The sequence below is a fragment of the Trematomus bernacchii genome, unplaced genomic scaffold, assembly GCF_902827165.1.
Source record: "Trematomus bernacchii unplaced genomic scaffold, fTreBer1.1, whole genome shotgun sequence".
Classification (NCBI taxonomy): Eukaryota; Metazoa; Chordata; class Actinopteri; order Perciformes; family Nototheniidae; genus Trematomus; species Trematomus bernacchii.
Window position 1 is genome coordinate 5,451,979 of NW_022987685.1, and position 18,988 is coordinate 5,470,966.

At 44.5% G+C, this 18,988-nt stretch overlaps 1 long non-coding RNA gene across 1 annotated transcript; it reads right to left on the minus strand.

The window, feature by feature from the left end:
• Positions 1–6,352: 6,352 nt before the first annotated feature.
• Positions 6,353–6,809, minus strand: LOC117487886. The gene is made up of 3 exons (XR_004556450.1): positions 6,766–6,809; positions 6,548–6,612; positions 6,353–6,378 (listed from the first exon to the last, which is right to left on the minus strand). It is a non-coding gene; the product is annotated as an uncharacterized LOC117487886 (long non-coding RNA).
• Between the last annotated feature and the right edge of the window lie 12,179 nt (positions 6,810–18,988).

Consider the following 18,988-nt stretch of genomic DNA (forward strand, 5'->3'; position numbering starts at 1 on the left):
TTGGACTGTTTACAACATTTCACCATTTAATCATTTCCTTCTCTCTTAACTTCTCTAATGCTTAGTTTTTTATTTCTTATTGTTGTTATTGTAATGTTCTTTATTTTTATTGTGAGAAGCACTTTGTAATTGTACTTTATGAATAGTTATACTAATAGTATTGTTATTATCATCATTACTATTATTTTCTAAGATTTTCTTTGTTGTCTTTTTTATGGCTGCAAGAAGGATCATGCCAGCCCACATCAAACAGTCACATTCAAACAATTACTAAATCAGCCTACTATCACCTTAAGAATATATCTAGGATTAAAAGACTAATGTCACAGCAGGATTTGGAAAAGCTTGTCCATGCTTTTATCTTCAGTAGACTCGACTACTGTAATGGTATCTTCACAGGTCTCACAAAAAAATCTATTAGAAAGCTGCAGCTGATTCAGAACGCCGCTGCTCGAGTCCTCACTAACACTAAGAAAGTGGATCACATCACTCCTGTTCTGAAGTCCTTACACTGGCTTCCTGTATGTCAAATAATTGATTTCAAAAATACTGCTGCTGGTTTATAAAGCATTGAATGGTTTGGACCCAAAATATATTTCTGATCTACTGCTACATTATGAACCATCCAGAACTCTCAGGTCTTCTGGGACTGGTCAGCTTTCTGTCCCCAGAGTCAGAACTAAACATGGAGAAGCAGCATTCAGTTATTATGCTCCAAATATCTGGAACAAACTCCCAGAAATCTGCTTGTCCGCTGCAACTCTTACTACTTTTAAATCCAGGCTGAAGACTTTTCTTTTTGCCGCTACTTTGAATTGAACTATTCATATCTTAAACTGCACTGTAACTTTTATTCATGTATTTTTTCTTTTAATGTTTATTTTATTATCTTTGCTTTTTAATGACTGTTTTTAAATGCTATTTTCTTAATGTCTTTCCTTTTTGTAAAGCACTTTGAATTGCCTTGTGTTGAAAGGTGCTATATAAATAAACTTGCCTTGCCTTACATTAAACCTGCCTGATTATTGATTTACACACCAACAATTACAAAAAGAAAAAGAGAGACACATGCATTTCTTAAAAGAGTTTGTATTCTGGTCATTGTTAGTTTCAGACAGAAATAATTTAGCAAACAGGAAATCTAACAGAATACAGTGTGCATGATTATATAAATAAATAGTGTGTATAAATAAGAAAATTAACAGTGCATTGCTATGACATACAAAGAATATGATTATAAAACAGTATGCATTTGATCTGAGTTGGAAAGTGTAACCCACAAGGAGCTGCATTTGTTACTTCCAAAACTAAAACATATAGCATTTAAATAACCTTCACTAAGAAAAATGATGCTAAAGGAAAGTGCTTACTGGAGCAAGATTAATTATTATTAGTGCAATTATTGCCTTACATCCCAATGTTATGTTGTTACACCGGAGTCATTTCTCAAATGAGTGGCACGACGGCCATTGGCTGGACAGTAGCCATGACAACAGTACTAGGAAGGATGCAGTGATCGGACTGATGTAATGGCTCACTCCACTTGAATCTGAAAGGAGAAGAACGAAACAAACTTTAGTTAAACAAGTGTGCATCTTTTGACTGCACTGTTGATTAACTCAGTTTGACTTACAAATGCCATTCAGGTCGAGGAAGCTGCCTTCAATGTCGAAGCCGATGATGCTTGCAGCTGCGCTCATTAAGACCTGCGCTATCTGATCGTTATTAGGAACAGATGTGCTTGAAAAGCTGAGGTCCATGTTGTTGACGATCGATCCATTACTGCAGAAGAAAAAATCGTTAATGTTTAAAATATCAGATTTAGGCCACTATTCATTAACTGTCACTCGATATGTCATAAAAAAATTTACCTGAATGATTTCACTTCCAAGAACTTGAATGAAGGGAATTCCCTTTTAAAAACAGGTGTAAGCTGCAGAAACAGGAAACAGTTTGTAAACAGAGGAAAATACAAAGGTATACAACTTTTTACTTTACTCTCGACATTTACATTAACATTGAACTGTGAACATATGAGAGCATTTATTTGTCGTCATATACATCTCTGTCAACAATTCATTCTGGAAATGTAAGTGCGAAAATATATTATATATTGACTGTTTTGTGAGTTTTTATTTATTGTATTCTTTGAGTGTGACAGTGTGTACTTGATCTGTCCTTATTCAATATTCAGAGATCTTTCTTAGAGTGAGACGTACCTGTTCTTTAATCTTCGCTGCCCGATTTATATAAGCTGTAGATGATGGATTCAGCAAGTCACTTGTAAAGTCGGTGAGAAGGGAACTGAATATCACCCTTTTTATAACGAGTGCTTCAGTTATGGGTGCAGCAGTAGTAGTAGTAGTCGCAGCTGCAACAGTGTTAGGTGCAGCAGGTCTAGGTGTGGGAGCTGTAGTTGGATCTGTCACTGGACTGTCTGTAAAACAAAAATCGGTTTAGCAGAGTCATATAATCTAGTTTTGAACTAGCTAATTTGAAAAACCAGTGCAGTTAATAACAATTCCTTTTGGTTTTAAATAAAAGGTAGTTAAGATAATTGATTATCATGCTTGGATGTTGTCTTCAATAATCTGTACCTTCATTTAGTTTCAAAGTAGAATCATTTAGGTGATTTATTTATAAACAGAGCATAAGAAGCTCATGTTTTCTATATTTTTTTTGCGATCTCACAATGACTAAATATTGTGTTGTGGATACTTACCTAATATCATGACTGAGTTGGGATTTATGCTGAAGTTGTAGGCATTGTTGGAATTACTGACAGCTTGTACGAATTCTTTAATAACAGTAGAATTCATTGGGAGGTCTGCGTGAGAAGTATTCCCATGGAACACAGCTATGAAAGTCGCCCGAGTTTCAGGAACTCGTGTTACATTTGAGGCACTGTATCAGAAACAAAATGGGGAAAGTAATATGAGATTATAATATTGTCTTTTGATATGTATGATTAACTACCAATATTAGAAGATACACATGTTGAACTCTATATTAATAAATAGTCAGAGATGTGGCGGGTGTCAAAAGTGCGCGCGAAAAGTTCAAATAATAATAATAATAATAATAATAATAATCGGACCAATATCAATAATGTGCTCGTTTACAGTGACGTGGGCTACGCCCACGTCACTGTAGGCCGTTGGGCTACCTACTGTCATGATTTAGGCCACTTTTAATGGGCTTTTACCCGTCTTTTCCCCTGTTTTTAGTGGGTTTTGCATGGTTATCGCTCGCTTCGCGAGCGACTAAATTGATCGTAACGATATTAATTATGCGAGTTGCAATCACGTGGGCGAAGCCCACGTGACTGGGCTCGCGCGGACTATCTGCCGTTACTATTTCCGAACCTTTTCTGTGCTTTTGCCGGTCGTTTTCCTTGTTTTTGGGTGTTTTTAGCAGGTTTATCGGTCGCTGCGCGACCGATTTCAATAGGGTCTTCGCCGACCTATGGTCTCAGACCCTAATTAAAGCTGCAAGCAGCGTTGAGCGGGTCTTCGACGCTCCGCAGGCTGTTGTCCGCACGTCGAGGTGTGTGTGTAGGTGTCTCGAGCAGTTGAGGGCCGGACTATTAACTGTCATCTGAAGTCTGGTGCAGTTTGGAGCATTTTCCATTGACGTAAGACAACGTCGTGTTTTACGGCGTGGGATTCGTTGCCATGGAAACGGCATACGGTGAGATCTCAGATTTCACGTAGAGCTGTTGAGGGCCGGACCATTAACTGTCATCTGAAGTCTGGTGCAGTTTGGAACCATTTTCATAGGAGTAACAGCAACTTCGTGTTTTATGGCGAGAGATGCGTTGCCATGGAAACGGCATATGATGAGATCTCAGATTTCACGTAGAGCTGTTGAGGGCCGGACCATTAACTGTCATCTGAAGTCTGGTGCCGTTTGGAAGCTTTTTCCGAACCTTTTCTGTGCTTTTGCCGGTCGTTTTCCCTGTTTTCATGTGTTTTTCGCAGGTTTATCGGTCGCTGTGCGACCGATTTCAATAGGGTCTTCGCCGACCTATGGTCTCAGACCCTAATAAAAGGCTTTCAAAAAGTAGTCTTTGCAAACATTCTATTATCTTATCTAGTGAATGATGAGTAACGATATATATCAGTAAATAAGAGATTATTCAATTAAAAAGCTTTCTTACTGAATATAAGATAGTTTGGAGAAGAGTTTGTCATGCATGGATAGGACTGTACAACACTGAATATTGTTGAGGTTTTCAGTATGAGTTCAGTTGCTGACTTATTTATGAACTGAGCTTGAGCGGCACATTCTATTCCAAATGTATTACAAAATGATGATGGTAAAATAATTTGTTATGTTAACTTACCTAACACTTTGACTGAAGCGGGATTAATGCTCAGGATAGGAATATTGGTGGAATTACTCAGAGCTTCTACTAAGGTTTGAGCAACAACATCATTCTGTGGGAGATCTGCAATGGCAGTAGTCCCATGGAACACAACCCCCACAGTTGCTTGAGTTTCGTTGTCTTTTGGTGGATTTAAGGCACTGTATCATAGAAAAGAGAGGAAGAAGTGTTATACTATGACATGAGATGATCCTGTTTCTTTGTTAAATAAGTGGTTATGATTCCATCACGATTGGAAGTTACCAATGTTAAGTTCTCAACCCTTCATATAGAATTCAATCAGAGAAGCACACTTTGATTTTTCATTTACCTGAAGTTTTTCAAAATGCAGTGGGAAAACGTGTTTGGAAACATGCTTCTGTATTCATTGTTACACTGTGAAAAGAAAGCAACATTCAAAGGAAATAAGTACATTTCAAGCACACTTTTCCCTAAATGAAATTACAACAGGTCAACTGAATTTATCTTTGTATTTAAACAAAGGTATTCTTTGGGCAAGCACATTCTGTTCAATCATCTTTTTCACATTGCTTCTGCAATCAATAAAATATGTTTATTTTGAAAATGCTCTCACCGCATTTAGAGCTGCTGTTTCAAGTGCTTTGTATTCATCGCTGTTGGAGTCAGTGAGGGCAGGTGAAAAAGCCACTTCTTTAAATTCTGCTGAGAGAATATAAGTGGGTTCAGGGGCTGCAGGTGTTGTTGTTGCTGCGGATGGTGTTGTTGTAGGTGGAGCAGTCGTAATCGGATCTGGAACTGGACTTGCTGTGAAACAAATACATATTGAAAAGGATATGTTAGTACTAACCAAATGTTGAATTCACTGATCAGAAAGGACGATTCATTGTGATGTGTTTACTTACCTAATACTTTGACTGAAGCAGGGTTAATGCTCAGGTTAGGACTATTGGTGGAATTATTCAGAGCTTCTACTAAGGTTTGAGCAACAACATAATTCTGTGGGAGATCTGCAATGGCAGTAGTCCCATGGAACACAATCCCCACAGTTGCTTGAGTTTCGTTGTCTTTTGGTGGATTTAAGGCACTGTATCATAGAAAAGAGAGGAAAAAGTGTTATACTATGACATGAGATGATCCTGTTTCTTTTTTAAATAGGTGGTTATAACTTATGATTCCATCACGATTGGAAGTTACCAATGTTAAGTTCTCAACCCTTCATATAGAATTCAATCAGAGAAGCACACTTTGATTTTTCATTTACCTGAAGTTTTTCAAAATGCAGTGGGAAAACGTGTTTGGAAACATGCTTCTGTATTCATTGTTACACTGTGAAAAGAAAGCAACATTCAAAGACCATAAGTACATTTCAAGCACACTTTTCCCTAAATGAAATTACAACAGGTCAACTGAATTTATCTTTTTATTTAAAAAAAAGGTATTCTTTGGGCAAACACATTCTGTTCAATCATCTTTTTCAAATTGCTTATGCAATCAATAACAGATGTATGTTTTGGAAATGCTCTCACCGCATTTAGAGCTGCTGTTTCAAGTGCTTTGTATTCATCGCTGTTGGAGTCAGTGAGGGCAGGTGAAAAAGCCACTTCTTTAAATTCTGCTGAGAGAATATAAGTGGGTTCAGGGGCTGCAGGTGTTGTTGTTGCTGTGGATGGTGTGGTTGTAGGTGGAGCAGTTGTAATCGGATCTGGAACTGGACTTGCTGTGAAACAAATACATATGTTTCAGTTGAGTTCAGTTGCTGACTTATTTATGAACTGAACTTGAGCGGCACATTCTATTCCAAATGTATTTCAAATGATGATGGTACAATATTTTCTTGTGTTTACTTACCCAATACTATGACTGAAGCAGGATTAATGCTCAGGTTAGGAATATTGTTGGAATTACTCAGAGCTTCTACTAAGGTTTGAGCAACAATATCATTCTGTGGGAGATCTGCAATGGCAGTAGTCTGATGGAACACAACCCCCACAGTTGCTTGAGTTTCAGACCCTTGTGGTGTATTTAAGGCACTGTAAAATAGAAGGGAAGGGGACAAGTATTATATTATGACTTGAGATGATTCTGTTGCCTTGTTTAATGTGTTCTTATGACACGATTAGGATTAGAGATACACATTTTAAGACTGAATTCTTGCATTTAGAGTTCAATCAGAGAAGCACTCTAGGAAAATCTTCTTACCTGAAGCTTTTCAAACGGCAGTCGGAAAACGTAGTTGGGAATTTGAGGCTGTATTTCTCGTTACACTGCAAAAGAAAGCAACATTCAAAGACCTTGATTATTGTTTAAGAACATTCTTTCTAAACAGATATGACAGTTGCAAAAACATTCTGTAAAATGCTTTTTTCACACCGCTATAATCAATCAATGGCAAATGCATATTTTGAAAATGCTCTTACCGCTTTTTGTATTGTTACTTTAAGTGCTTTATATTCATCGCTGTTGGAATTACTGAGGGCAGGTGAATAAGTCGGTCCTATCAGTTCTGCTGAGAGAATATAAGCCGTTTCTGATACCACAGTGTTTGTTGCAACAGGTGTAGTTGGCGTGACAGTGTTAGGGTCTGCTGTCGTAGATGCTGCAGTTGAAAGTGCAGCTCTTGTTGTTGCTGATGTCATGGAAGTGCCAGTTGTAGGTGCTGCACTCGTCAGAGTAGCAGGGTTTTTTGCAACACTCGAAGGGGCTGCTGATGTGGGTGCATCAGTGGTTGCAAGCGGGGTAGTTGGTGCAGCACTTGTGGGTGCTGCTGTTTTAGGTGCGGTCGTCGATGGATTGCTTATTGTAGGTGAGGCAGTTGTAGCTGCTACAGTGGTAGGTGATGCAGTCGTAGGAGCCTCGGTTGTAGGTGTGGCCGTCGTTGGATTGCTTGTTGTAGGTGAGATAGTTGTAGCTGCTTCTGTTGTAAGTGCTGCAGTTGTTGGACCAACAGTGGTAGGTGCTGCAGTCGTAGGAGTTGCAGTTGTTTGTGCTTCAGTTGTAGGTGCAGCTGTTGTAGGGGCTCCAGTTGTAGGTGCTAATGTTGTAGGAGCCATAGTGGTAGGAGCTGCAGTTGTTGGTGCAGCTGTTGTAGGTTTGGCAGTAGTTTGAGCGCCGGTTGCAGGTGAGGCAGTTGTAGGTGCTGCAGTTGTAGCAGCAACAGTTGTCGGTGCAGCTGTTGTAGGTTTGGCTGTCGTTTGAGCGCCGGTTGTAGGTGAGGCAGTTATAGGTGCTGCAGTTGTAGCAGCAACAGTGGTAGGTGCTTCAGTCGTAGGAGCCTCGGTTGTTGGTGCAAGTGTTGTAGGGGCTGTAGTTGTAGGAGCAATAGTGGTAGGAGTTGCTGTTGTGGTTGCAGCTGTTGTAGGTTTGGCTGTTGTTTGAGCGCCGGTTGTAGGTGAGGCCGTTGTAGGTGCTGCTGTTGTAGGTGCTGCAGTTGTAGCAGCAACAGTGGCAGGTGCTGCAGTCGTAGGAGCCTCGGTTGTTGGTGCAAGTGTTGTAGGGGCTGTAGTTGTAGGAGCAATAGTGGTAGGAGTTGCTGTTGTGGTTGCAGCCATTGTAGGTTTGGCTGTCGTTTGAGCACCGGTTGTAGGTGAGGCCGTTGTAGGTGCTGCTGTTGTAGGTGCTGCAGTTGTAGAAGCAACAGTGGCAGGGGCTGTAGTTGTAGGAGCAATAGTGGTAGGGGCTGCTGTTGTGGTTGATGCTGTTGTAGGTGCAGCAGTTGTAGGTTTGGCAGTCGTTTGAGCGCCGGTTGTAGGTGATGCAGTTGTAGGTGCTGCAGTTGTAGCAGCAACAGTTGTTGGTGCAGCTGTTGTAGGGGCTCCAGTCGTAGGCGCTAATGTTGTAGGAGCCATAGTAGTAGGAGCTGCAGTTGTTGGTGCAGCTGTTGTAGGTTTGGCTGTCGTTTGAGCGCCGGTTGTAGGTGAGGCAGTTGTAGGTGCTGCACTTGGAGCAGCAACAGTGGTAGGTGCTGCAGTCTTAGGGGCCTCGGTTGTAGGTACGGCCGTCGTAGGAGCCGCAGTTGTAGGAGCGAATGTGGTAGGTGCGGCAGTCGTAGGAGCTGCAGTTGTAGGTGCGGTCGTCGTTGGATTGCTTGTTGTAGGTGAGGCAGTTGTAGCTGCTGCTGTTATAATTGCTGCATTTGTTGGACCAACAGTGGTAGGTGCTGCAGTCGTAGGAGTTGCAGTTGTCTGTGCTTCAGTTGTGGGTGCAGCTGTTGTAGGGGCTCCAGTCGTAGGTGCTAATGTTGTAGGAGCCATAGTGGTAGGAGCTGCAGTTGTTGGTGCAGCTGTTGTAGGTTTGGCAGTAGTTTGAGCGCCGGTTGTAGGTGAGGCAGTTGTTGGTGCTGCAGTTGTAGCAGCAACAGTTGTCGGTGCAGCTGTTGTAGGTTTGGAAGTAGTTTGAGCACCGGTTGTAGGTGAGTCAGTTGTAGGTGCTGCTGTTGTAGGTGCTGCAGTTGTAGCAGCAACAGTTGTCGGTGCAGCTGTTGTAGGGGCTCCAGTCGTAGGTGCTAATGTTGTAGGAGCCATAGTGGTAGGAGCTGCAGTTGTTGGTGCAGCTGTTGTAGGTTTGGCAGTAGTTTGAGCGCCGGTTGTAGGTGAGGCAGTTGTAGGTGCTGCAGTCGTAGCAGCAACAGTTGTTGGTGCAGCTGTTGTAGGGCCTCCAGTCGTAGGTGCTAATGTTGTAGGAGCCATAGTAGTAGGAGCTGCAGTTGTTGGTGCAGCTGTTGTAGGTTTGGCTGTCGTTTGAGCGCCGGTTGTAGGTGAGGCAGTTGTTGGTGCTGCAGTTGTAGCAGCAACAGTGGTAGATGCTGCAGTCGTAGGAACCTCGGTTGTTGGTGCAAGTGTTGTAGGGGCTGTAGTTGTAGGAGCGATAGTGGAAGGGGCTTCTGTTGTGGTTGCTGCAGTCGTAGGAGTTGCAGTTGTTTGTGCTTCAGTTGTGGGTGCAGCTGTTGAAGGGGCTCCAGTCGTAGGTACTAATGTTGTAGGAACCATAGTAGTAGGAGCTGCAGTTGTTGGTGCAGCTGTTGTAGGTTTGGCAGTAGTTTGAGCACCGGTTGTAGGTGAGGCAGTTGTAGGTGCTGCTGTCGTAGGTGCTGCAGTTGTAGCAGCAACAGTTGTCGGTGCAGCTGTTGTAGGGGCTCCAGTCGTAGGCGCTAATGTTGTAGGAGCCATAGTAGTAGGAGCTGCAGTTGTTGGTGCAGCTGTTGTAGGTTTGGCTGTCGTTTGAGCATCGGTTGTAGGTGAGGCAGTTGTAGGTGCTGCACTGGTAGCAGCTACAGTGGTAGGTGCTGCAGTCGTAGGAGCCTCGGTTGTAGGTGCGGCCGTCGTAGGAGCCGCAGTTGTAGGAGCGACTGTGGTAGGTGCGGCAGTTGTAGGAGCTGCAGTTGTAGGTGCGGTCGTCGTTGGATTGCTTGTTGTAGGTGAGGCAGTTGTAGCTGCTGCTGTTATAATTGCTGCATTTGTTGGACCAACAGTGGTAGGTGCTGCAGTCGTAGGAGTTGCAGTTGTCTGTGCTTCAGTTGAGGGTGCAGCTGTTGTAGGTTTGGCAGTAGTTTGAGCGCCGGTTGTGGGTGAGGCATTTGTAGGTGCTGCAGTTGTAGCAGCAACAGTTGTCGGTGCTAATGTTGTAGGAGCTGCAGTTGTTTGTGCAGCTGTTGTAGGTCTGGCTGTCGTTTGAGCGCCGGTTGTAGGTGAGGCAGTTGTAGGTGCTGCAGTTTTAGCAGCAACAGTGGTAGGTGCTGCAGTCGTAGGAGCCTCGGTTGTAGGTACGGCCGTCGTAGGAGCCGCAGTTGTAGGAGCGACTGTGGTTGGTGCGTCAGTCGTAGGAGCTGCAGTTGTTTGTGCTTCAGTTGTGGGTGCAGCTGTTGTAGGGGCTCCAGTCGTAGGTGCTAATGTTGTAGGAGCCATAGTGGTAGGAGCTGCAGTTGTTGGTGCAGCTGTTGTAGGTTTGGCAGTAGTTTGAGCGCCGGTTGTAGGTGAGGCAGTTGTAGGTGCTGCAGTTGTAGCAGCAACAGTTGTCGGTGCAGCTGTTGTAGGGGCTCCAGCAGTAGGTGCTGCTGTTGTAGGTTTAGCTGTACTTCTAGGTTGCACCGTTGTTGTAGCAGCAGTAGTTGTAGGTGCTGCTGTTGTTGTTGCAACAGTAGTAGGGGCTGCAGTTATAGGTGTAGCAGTAGTTTTAGGTTGCACCGTTGTCGGAGCAGCAGTCGTTGTAGGTGCTGTTGTTGTTGTTGCAACAGTAGAAGGGCCTGCAGTTATAGGTGTAGCTGTAGTTGTAGGTTGCACCCTTGTCGGAGCAGCAGGACTTGTAGGTGCTGCTGTTGTTATTGCAACAGTAGTAGGGGCTACAGTTGTAGGTGAAGCAGTAGTTGTAGGTTGCACCGTTGTCGGAGCAGAAGTAGTTGTAGGTGCTGCTGTTGTTGTTGCAACAGTAGTAGGTGCTGCTGTTGTTGCTTCAACAGTAGAAGGGGCTGCAGTTATAGGTGTAGCTGTAGTTGTAGGTTGCACCCTTGTCGGAGCAGCAGGACTTGTAGGTGCTGCTGTTGTTATTGCAACAGTAGTAGGGGCTACAGTTGTAGGTGAAGCAGTAGTTGTAGGTTGCACCGTTGTCGGAGCAGCAGTAGTTGTAGGTGCTGTTGTTGTTGTTGCAACAGTAGAAGGGGCTGCAGTTATAGGTGTAGCTGTAGTTGTAGGTTGTACCGTTGTCGGAGCAGAAGTAGTTGTAGGTGCTGCTGTTGTAGGTGCTGCTGTTGTTGTTGCAAAAGTAGTAGGGGCTGCTGTTGTAGGTGCAGCAGTAGTTGTAGGTGCTGCTGTTGTTGTTGTTGCAACAGTAGTAGGTGCTAATGTCGTAGGTGCAGCAGTAGTTGTAGGTTGCACCGTTGTTGGAGCAGCAGTAGTTGTAGGTGCTGCTGTTGTTGCAAGAGTAGTAGGTGCTGCAATCGTAGGTGTAGCAGTAGTTGTAGGTTGCACCGTTGTCGGAACAGCAGTAGTTGTAGGTGCTGTTGTTGTTGCAACAGTAGTAGGGGCTGCAGTTGTTGGTGCAGCAGTAGTTTTAGGTGCTGCTGTTGTTGTTGCAACAGTTGTAGGTGCTGCTGTTGTTGTTGCAACAGTAGTAGGGGCTGCAGTTGTTGGTGCAGCAGTAGTTGTATGTGACACAGTTGTCAGAGCAGCAGTAGTTGTAGGTGCTGCTGTTGTTGTTGCAACAGTAGTAGGTGCTGCTGTCTTTGGTGAAGCAGTAGTTGTAGGTTGCACCGTTGTCGGAACAGCAGTAGTTGTAGGTGCTGCTCTTGTTGTTGCAACAGTAGTATGGGCTGCAGTTGTAGGTGTAGCAGTAGTTGTAGGTTGCACCGTTGTCGGAGCAGCAGTAGTTGTAGGTGCTGCTGTTGTTGCAACAGTAGTAGGGGCTGCAGTTGTTGTTGCAGCAGTAGTTGTAGGTGCTGCTGTTGTTGTTGCAACAGTTGTAGGTGCTGCTGATGTTGTTGCAACAGTAGTAGGGGCTGCTGTTATAGGTGCAAAAGTAGTTGTAGGTGCTGCTGTTGTTTTTACAACAGTAGTAGGTGCTGCTGTTGTTGTTGAAACAGTAGTAGGGGCTGCAGTTGTAGGTGAAGCAGTAGTTATAGGTGCTGCTGTTGTTGTTGCAACAGTAGTAGGTGCTGCTGTCGTAGGTGCAGCAGTAGTTGTATGTTGCAGTGTTGTTGGACCAGCAGTAGTTGTAGGTGCTGCTGTTGTTGCAACAGTAGTAGTGGCTGCAGTTGTAGGTGGAACAGTAGTTGTAGGTTGCACCGTTGTCGGAGCAGCAGTAGTTGTAGTTGCTGCTGTTCTTGTTGTGACAGTAGTAAGGGCTGCAGTTGTAGGTGCAGCAGTAGTTGTAGGTTGCACCGTTGTTGGAGCAGCAGTAGTTGTAGGTGCTGCTGTTGTTGCAAGAGTAGTAGGTGCTGCTGTCGTAGGTGAAGCAGTAGTTGTAGGTTGCACCGTTGTCGGAGCAGCAGTAGTTGTAGGTGCAGCAGTAGTTGTAGGTGCTGTTGTTGTTGCAACAGTAGTAGGGGCTGCAGTTGTAGGTGCAGCAGTAGTAGGGGCTGCAGTTGTAGGTGAAGCAGCAGTTGTAGGTGAAGCAGTAGTTGTAGGTTGCACCGTTGTCGGAGCAGCAGTAATTGTAGGTGCTGTTGTTGTTGCAACAGTAGTAGGGGCTGCAGTTGTAGGTGAAGCAGTAGTTGTAGGTTGCACCGTTGTCGGAGCAGCAGTAGTTGTAGGTGCAGCAGTAGTTGTAGGTGCTGTTGTTGTTGCAATAGTAGTAGGGGCTGCAGTTGTAGGTGAAGCAGTAGTTGTAGGTTGCACCGTTGTGGGAGCAGCAGTAGTTGTAGGTTGCACCGTAGTCGGAGCAGCAGTAGTTGTAGGTGCTGCTGTTGTTGTTGCAACAGTAGTAGGGGCTGTAGTTGTAGGTGCAGCAGTAGTTGTAGCTGCAGCAGTAGTTGTAGGTGCTGCTGTTGTTGTTGCAACAGTTGTAGGTGCTGCTGTTGTTGTTGCAACAGTAGTAGGGGCTGCTGTTGTAGGTGCAGCAGTAGTAGGGGCTGCAGTTGTAGGTGAAGCAGTAGTTGTAGGTTGCACCGTTGTCGGAGCAGCAGTAGTTGTAGGTGCTGTTGTTGTTGCAACAGTAGTAGGGGCTGCAGTTGTAGGTGAAGCAGTAGTTGTAGGTTGCACCGTTGTCGGAGCAGCAGTAGTTGTAGGTGCAGCAGTAGTTGTAGGTGCTGTTGTTGTTGCAACAGTAGTAGGGGCTGCAGTTGTAGGTGAAGCAGTAGTTGTAGGTTGCACCGTTGTCGGAGCAGCAGTAGTTGTAGGTTGCACCGTAGTCGGAGCAGCAGTAGTTGTAGGTGCTGTTGTTGTTGCAACAGTAGTAGGGACTGCAGTTGTAGGTGCAGCAGTAGTTGTAGCTGCAGCAGTAGTTGTAGGTGCTGCTGTTGTTGTTGCAACAGTTGTAGGTGCTGCTGTTGTTGTTGCAACAGTAGTAGGGGCTGCTGTTGTAGGTGCAGCAGTAGTAGGGACTGCAGTTGTAGGTGAAGCAGTAGTTGTAGGTTGCACCGTTGTCGGAGCAGCAGTAGTTGTAGGTGCTGCTGTTGTTGTTGCAACAGTAGTAGGGGCTGCAGTTGTAGGTGAAGCAGTAGTTGTAGGTTGCACCGTTGTCGGAGCAGCAGTAGTTGTAGGTGCTGCTGTTGTTGTTGCAACAGTAGTAGGGGCTGCAGTTGTAGGTGCAGCTGTAGTTGTAGCTGCAGCAGTAGTTGTAAGTGCTGCTGTTGTTGTTGCAACAGTTATAGGTGCTGCTGTTGTTGTTGCAACAGTAGTAGGGGCTGCTGTTGTAGGTGCAGCAGTAGTTGTAGGTTGCACCGTTGTTGGAGCAGCAGTAGTTGTAGGTGCTGTTGTTGTTGTTGCAACAGTAGTAGGGGCTGCAGTTGTAGGTGTAGCAGTAGTTGTAGGTTGCAGTGTTGTTGGAGCAGCAGTCGTTGTAGGTGCTGCTGTTGTTGTTGCAACAGTAGTAGGGGCTGCAGTTGTAGGTGACGCAGAAGTTGTAGGTTGCACCGTTGTCAGAGCAGCAGTAGTTGTAGGTGCTGCTGTTGTTGTTGCAACAGTAGTAGGTGCTGCTGTCGTAGGTGAAGCAGTAGTTGTAGGTTGCACCGTTGTCGGAGCAGCAGTAGTTGTAGGTGCTGCTGTTGTTGTTGCAACAGTAGTAGGGGCTGCAGTTGTAGGTGCAGCTGTAGTTGTAGCTGCAGCAGTAGTTGTAAGTGCTGCTGTTGTTGTTGCAACAGTTATAGGTGCTGCTGTTGTTGTTGCAACAGTAGTAGGGGGCTGCTGTTGTAGGTGCAGCAGTAGTTGTAGGTTGCACCGTTGTTGGAGCAGCAGTAGTTGTAGGTGCTGTTGTTGTTGTTGCAACAGTAGTAGGGGCTGCAGTTGTAGGTGTAGCAGTAGTTGTAGGTTGCAGTGTTGTTGGAGCAGCAGTCGTTGTAGGTGCTGCTGTTGTTGTTGCAACAGTAGTAGGGGCTGCAGTTGTAGGTGACGCAGAAGTTGTAGGTTGCACCGTTGTCAGAGCAGCAGTAGTTGTAGGTGCTGCTGTTGTTGTTGCAACAGTAGTAGGTGCTGCTGTCGTAGGTGAAGCAGTAGTTGTAGGTTGCACCGTTGTCGGAGCAGCAGTAGTTGTAGGTGCTGCTGTTGTTGTTGCAACAGTAGTAGGGGCTGCTGTTGCAGGTGCAGCAGTAGTTGTAGGTGCTGCTGTTGTTGTTACAACAGTAGTAGGTGCTGCTGTTGTTGTTGCAACAGTAGTAGGTGCGGCTGTCGTAGGTGAAACAGTAGTTGTAGGTTGCACCGTTGTCAGAGCAGCAGTAGTTGTAGGTGCTGCTGTTGTTGTTGCAACAGTAGTAGGGGCTGCAGTTGTAGGTGCAGCAGTAGTTGTAGGTTGCACCGTTGTCGGAGCAGCAGTAGTTGTAGGTGCTGCTGTTGTTGTTGCAACAGTAGTAGGGGCTGCTGTTGTTGTTGCAACAGTAGTAGGGGCTGCAGTTGTAGGTGCAGCAGTAGTTGTAGGTGATGCTGTTGTTGTTGCAACAGTAGTAGGTGCTGCTGTCGTAGGTGTATCAGTAGTTGTAGGTTGCACCGTTGTCGGAGCAGCAGTAGTTGTAGGTGCTGCTGTTGTTGTTGCAACAGTTGTAGGTGCTGCTGTTGTTGTTGCAACAGTAGTAGGGGCTGCAGTTGTAGGTGCAGCAGTAGTTGTAGGTGCTGCTGTTGTTGTTGCAACAGTAGTAGGGGCTGCTGTTGTTGTTGCAACAGTAGTAGGGGCTGCAGTTGTAGGTGCAGCAGTAGTTGTAGGTGATGCTGTTGTTGTTGCAACAGTAGTAGGTGCTGCTGTCGTAGGTGTAGCAGTAGTTGTAGGTTGCACCGTTGTCGGAGCAGCAGTAGTTGTAGGTGCTGCTGTTGTTGTTGCAACAGTTGTAGGTGCTGCTGTTGTTGTTGCAACAGTAGTAGGTGCTGCTGTTGTTGTTGCAACAGTAGTCGGGGCTGCAGTTGTAGGTGCAGCAGTAGTTGTAGGTGCTGCTGTTGTTGTTACAACAGTAGTAGGTGCTGCTGTTGTTGTTGCAACAGTAGTAGGGGCTGCAGTTGTAGGTGCAGCAGTAGTTGTAGGTGATGCTGTTGTTGTTGCAACAGTAGTAGGTGCTGCTGTCGTAGGTGTAGCAGTAGTTGTAGGTTGCTCCGTTGTCGGAGCAGCAGTAGTTGTAGGTGCTGCTGTTGTTGTTGCAACAGTTGTAGGTGCTGCTGTTGTTGTTGCAACAGTAGTAGGGGCTGCTGTTGTAGGTGCAGCAGTAGTTGTAGGTGCTGCTTTTGTTGTTGCAACAGTAGTAGGTGCTGCTGTCGTAGGTACAGCAGTAGTTGTAGGTTGCAGTGTTGTTGGAGCAGCAGTAGTTGTAGGTGCTGCTGTTGTTGTTGCAACAGTAGTAGGTGCTGCTGTCGTAGGTGAAGCAGTAGTTGTAGGTTGCACCGTTGTTGGAGCAGCAGTAGTTGTAGGTGCTGTTGTTGTTGTTGCAACAGTAGTAGGGGCTGCAGTTGTAGGTGTAGCAGTAGTTGTAGGTTGCACCGTTGTCGGAGCAGCAGTAGTTGTAGGTGCTGCTGTTGTTGTTGCAACAGTTGTAGGTGCTGCTGTTGATGTTGCAACAGTAGTAGGGGCTGCAGTTGTTGGCGCAGCAGTAGTTGTAGGTGCTGCTGTTGTTGTTGCAACAGTAGTAGGGGCTGCAGTTGTAGGTGAAGCAGAAGTTGTAGGTGGCACCGTTGTCAGAGCAGCAGTAGTTGTAGGTGCTGCTGTTGTTGTTGCAACAGTAGTAGGTGCTGCTGTCGTAGGTGAAGCAGTAGTTGTAGGTTGCACCGTTGTCGGAGCAGCAGTAGTTGTAGGTGCTGTTGTTGTTGTTGCAACAGTAGTAGGGGCTGCAGTTGTAGGTGTAGCAGTAGTTGTAGGTTGCACCGTTGTCGGAGCAGCAGTAGTTGTAGGTGCTGCTGTTGTTGTTGCAACAGTTGTAGGTGCTGCTGTTGTTGTTGCAACAGTAGTAGGGGCTGCTGTTGTAGGTGCAGCAGTAGTTGTAGGTGCTGCTGTTGTTGTTGCAACAGTAGTAGGTGCTGCTGTCGTAGGTGCAGCAGTAGTTGTAGGTTGCAGTGTTGTTGGAGCAGCAGTAGTTGTAGGTGCTGCTGTTGTTGTTGCAACAGTAGTAGGGGCTGCAGTTGTAGGTGAAGCAGAAGTTGTAGGTGGCACCGTTGTCATAGCAGCAGTAGTTGTAGGTGCTGCTGTTGTTGTTGCAACAGTAGTAGGTGCTGCTGTCGTAGGTGAAGCAGTAGTTGTAGGTTGCACCGTTGTTGGAGCAGCAATAGTTGTAGGTGCTGTTGTTGTTGCAACAGTAGTAGGGGCTGCAGTTGTAGGTGAAGCAGTAGTTGTAGGTTGCACCGTTGTCGGAGCAGCTGTAGTTGTAGGTGCTGCTGTTGTTGTTGCAACAGCAGTTGTGCTTTGTGCTGTTGTTGTTTTAGTAGCTTATAGTTCCCAAAAAATTATGATATTTAAAAAACATATTTAGCCTATCTTTTTGTGCTAATAGTGTTACAAAGTGAATAATTTACTCAGCTTACCTGTTAGAATCAGGAAAACTGTTATGATCCGGCCAACACCCATCCTGTCTGCCTTTGGATCTATAAAATCAAACAACACAGATACTCCACATTAAGGTTTGAGGCGAATTTTTTTCCATTTTTCTCTTTTTTCTGGGCGTAACCTTGCAGTCCAAAGGTAAAGTTTGTTAACTTTATGAACGCCGCAGCGCATGCAGCTTCTCATGTGATGAGTAACAACCAATCATAGCAACAAGTTCCTTTATTTCTGAAATATTAGTATACAGCAAATATTGAGGAGAAGTTGTTTAATTCAGAACGCCGCCGCTCGAGTCCTCACTAACACTAAGAAAGTGGATCACATCACTCCTGTTCTGAAGTCCTTACACTGGCTTCCTGTGTGTCAAAGAATAGATTTCAAAATGTTGTTGCTGGTTTATAAAGCTTTGAATGGTTTAGGCCCTAAATACATTTCTGACCTACTGCTAAATTATGAACCATCCAGAACTCTCAGGTCTTCAGGGACTGGTCAGCTCTCTGTCCCCAGAGTCAGAACTAAACATGGTAAAGCAGCATTCAGTTAATATGCTCCAAATATCTGGAACAAACTCCCAGAAACCTGCAGGTCCGCTGCAACTCTTACTACTTTTAAATCCAGGCTGAAGACTTTTCTTTTTGCCGCTGCTTTTAATTGAACTATTCACATCTTAAACTGCACTGTAACTTTTATCCATGTATTTTTTCTTTTAATGTTTATTTTATTATCTTTTCTTTTTAATGACTGATTTTAAATGCCATTTTCTTAATGTCTTCCATTTTTGTAAAGCACTTTGAATTGCCTTGTGTTGAAAGGTGCTATATAAATAAACTTGCCTTGCCTTGCCTTGCCTTGCCTAATATAGAAAGGGGTTATGGTGGAATTGTCAATTTTGCTTAGGAAGTCACAATAACAGCGGTATAAATTAGATACTAAGTAAAGGAGCTTCAGCTTTCCTTTAATATATCATTTAGCATAGGATACACTCGACCATCCTTTAATAAAGGTAAGGAGATAATGCTGTTCCACATTAGATTGCTGCCACAACATCGGCCATTAACGGAACAAATCAATATGACCTAGAAAAACAAAACAAGGTGCTACTTAAGCATTCTACAACTTATGCCACAACTTGCCAAAGCGCTTACTTGTTTTCACCTATTAAACCAAACCACTATTAAAGGTGGGGTCGGTCATTTTGGAGAAACCAGCTTGAGATCGCTAGAATTTGAAAATACACAGCCAGAAAAAATCTGCCACTTCCTTACAGAGCCCCTCCTCCAACACACACGAACGCGCACATGACCAATGAGGGCACGAGATAAGTTTGTGCACAGATGGAAGGCTGACAGGCAGGTAGGCCATCCAGTTATTTTAGCCGGGCCGGCTAAAATGATTGGTCATGCTTTTTACAGTACTACGGCTTCCACAGATGACATTTTTTTATGGATTTTTGGTCAAAGCACTTAAGATATTCATTGCTATCGGGATGTTAAGAGCATTCCATGGAATATAACAAAAAGTGTATCTGGAGCCGGTTTCTCAAACTTACCTACCCCACCTTTAAACCAAAGGGCGAACTATGAAAATGCTTAATACTGTAGAATGTTTGTTGTTTGTCATTTTTTACAACATGTTTGAATGATTATACGAACAGCGATATATTTGTAGGCCTGGCAAGTTATGAATATATTGCATGAAGTTGTATTTATTCAAAATAGTTTCATACAATCATTCTTATTGGGATTCGTGTGGATTACGTGTGGATATTTAAAGTGTTTACATTTTTGTATACAAATTCCAACATTGATAATGAAGAATAAATGTTTCACTGTTAACGTTTACAAAAAGCCTGTATTAATTAAACAACATCATACAAACGCATGAGGGTATCCGATTGAGCTTACGCACCGTACACACGTATACGGTGCATTATAGTAGCATAGTCTGGTGTATGGTACTTTCAACATGGCAGGCGCACATCAATAA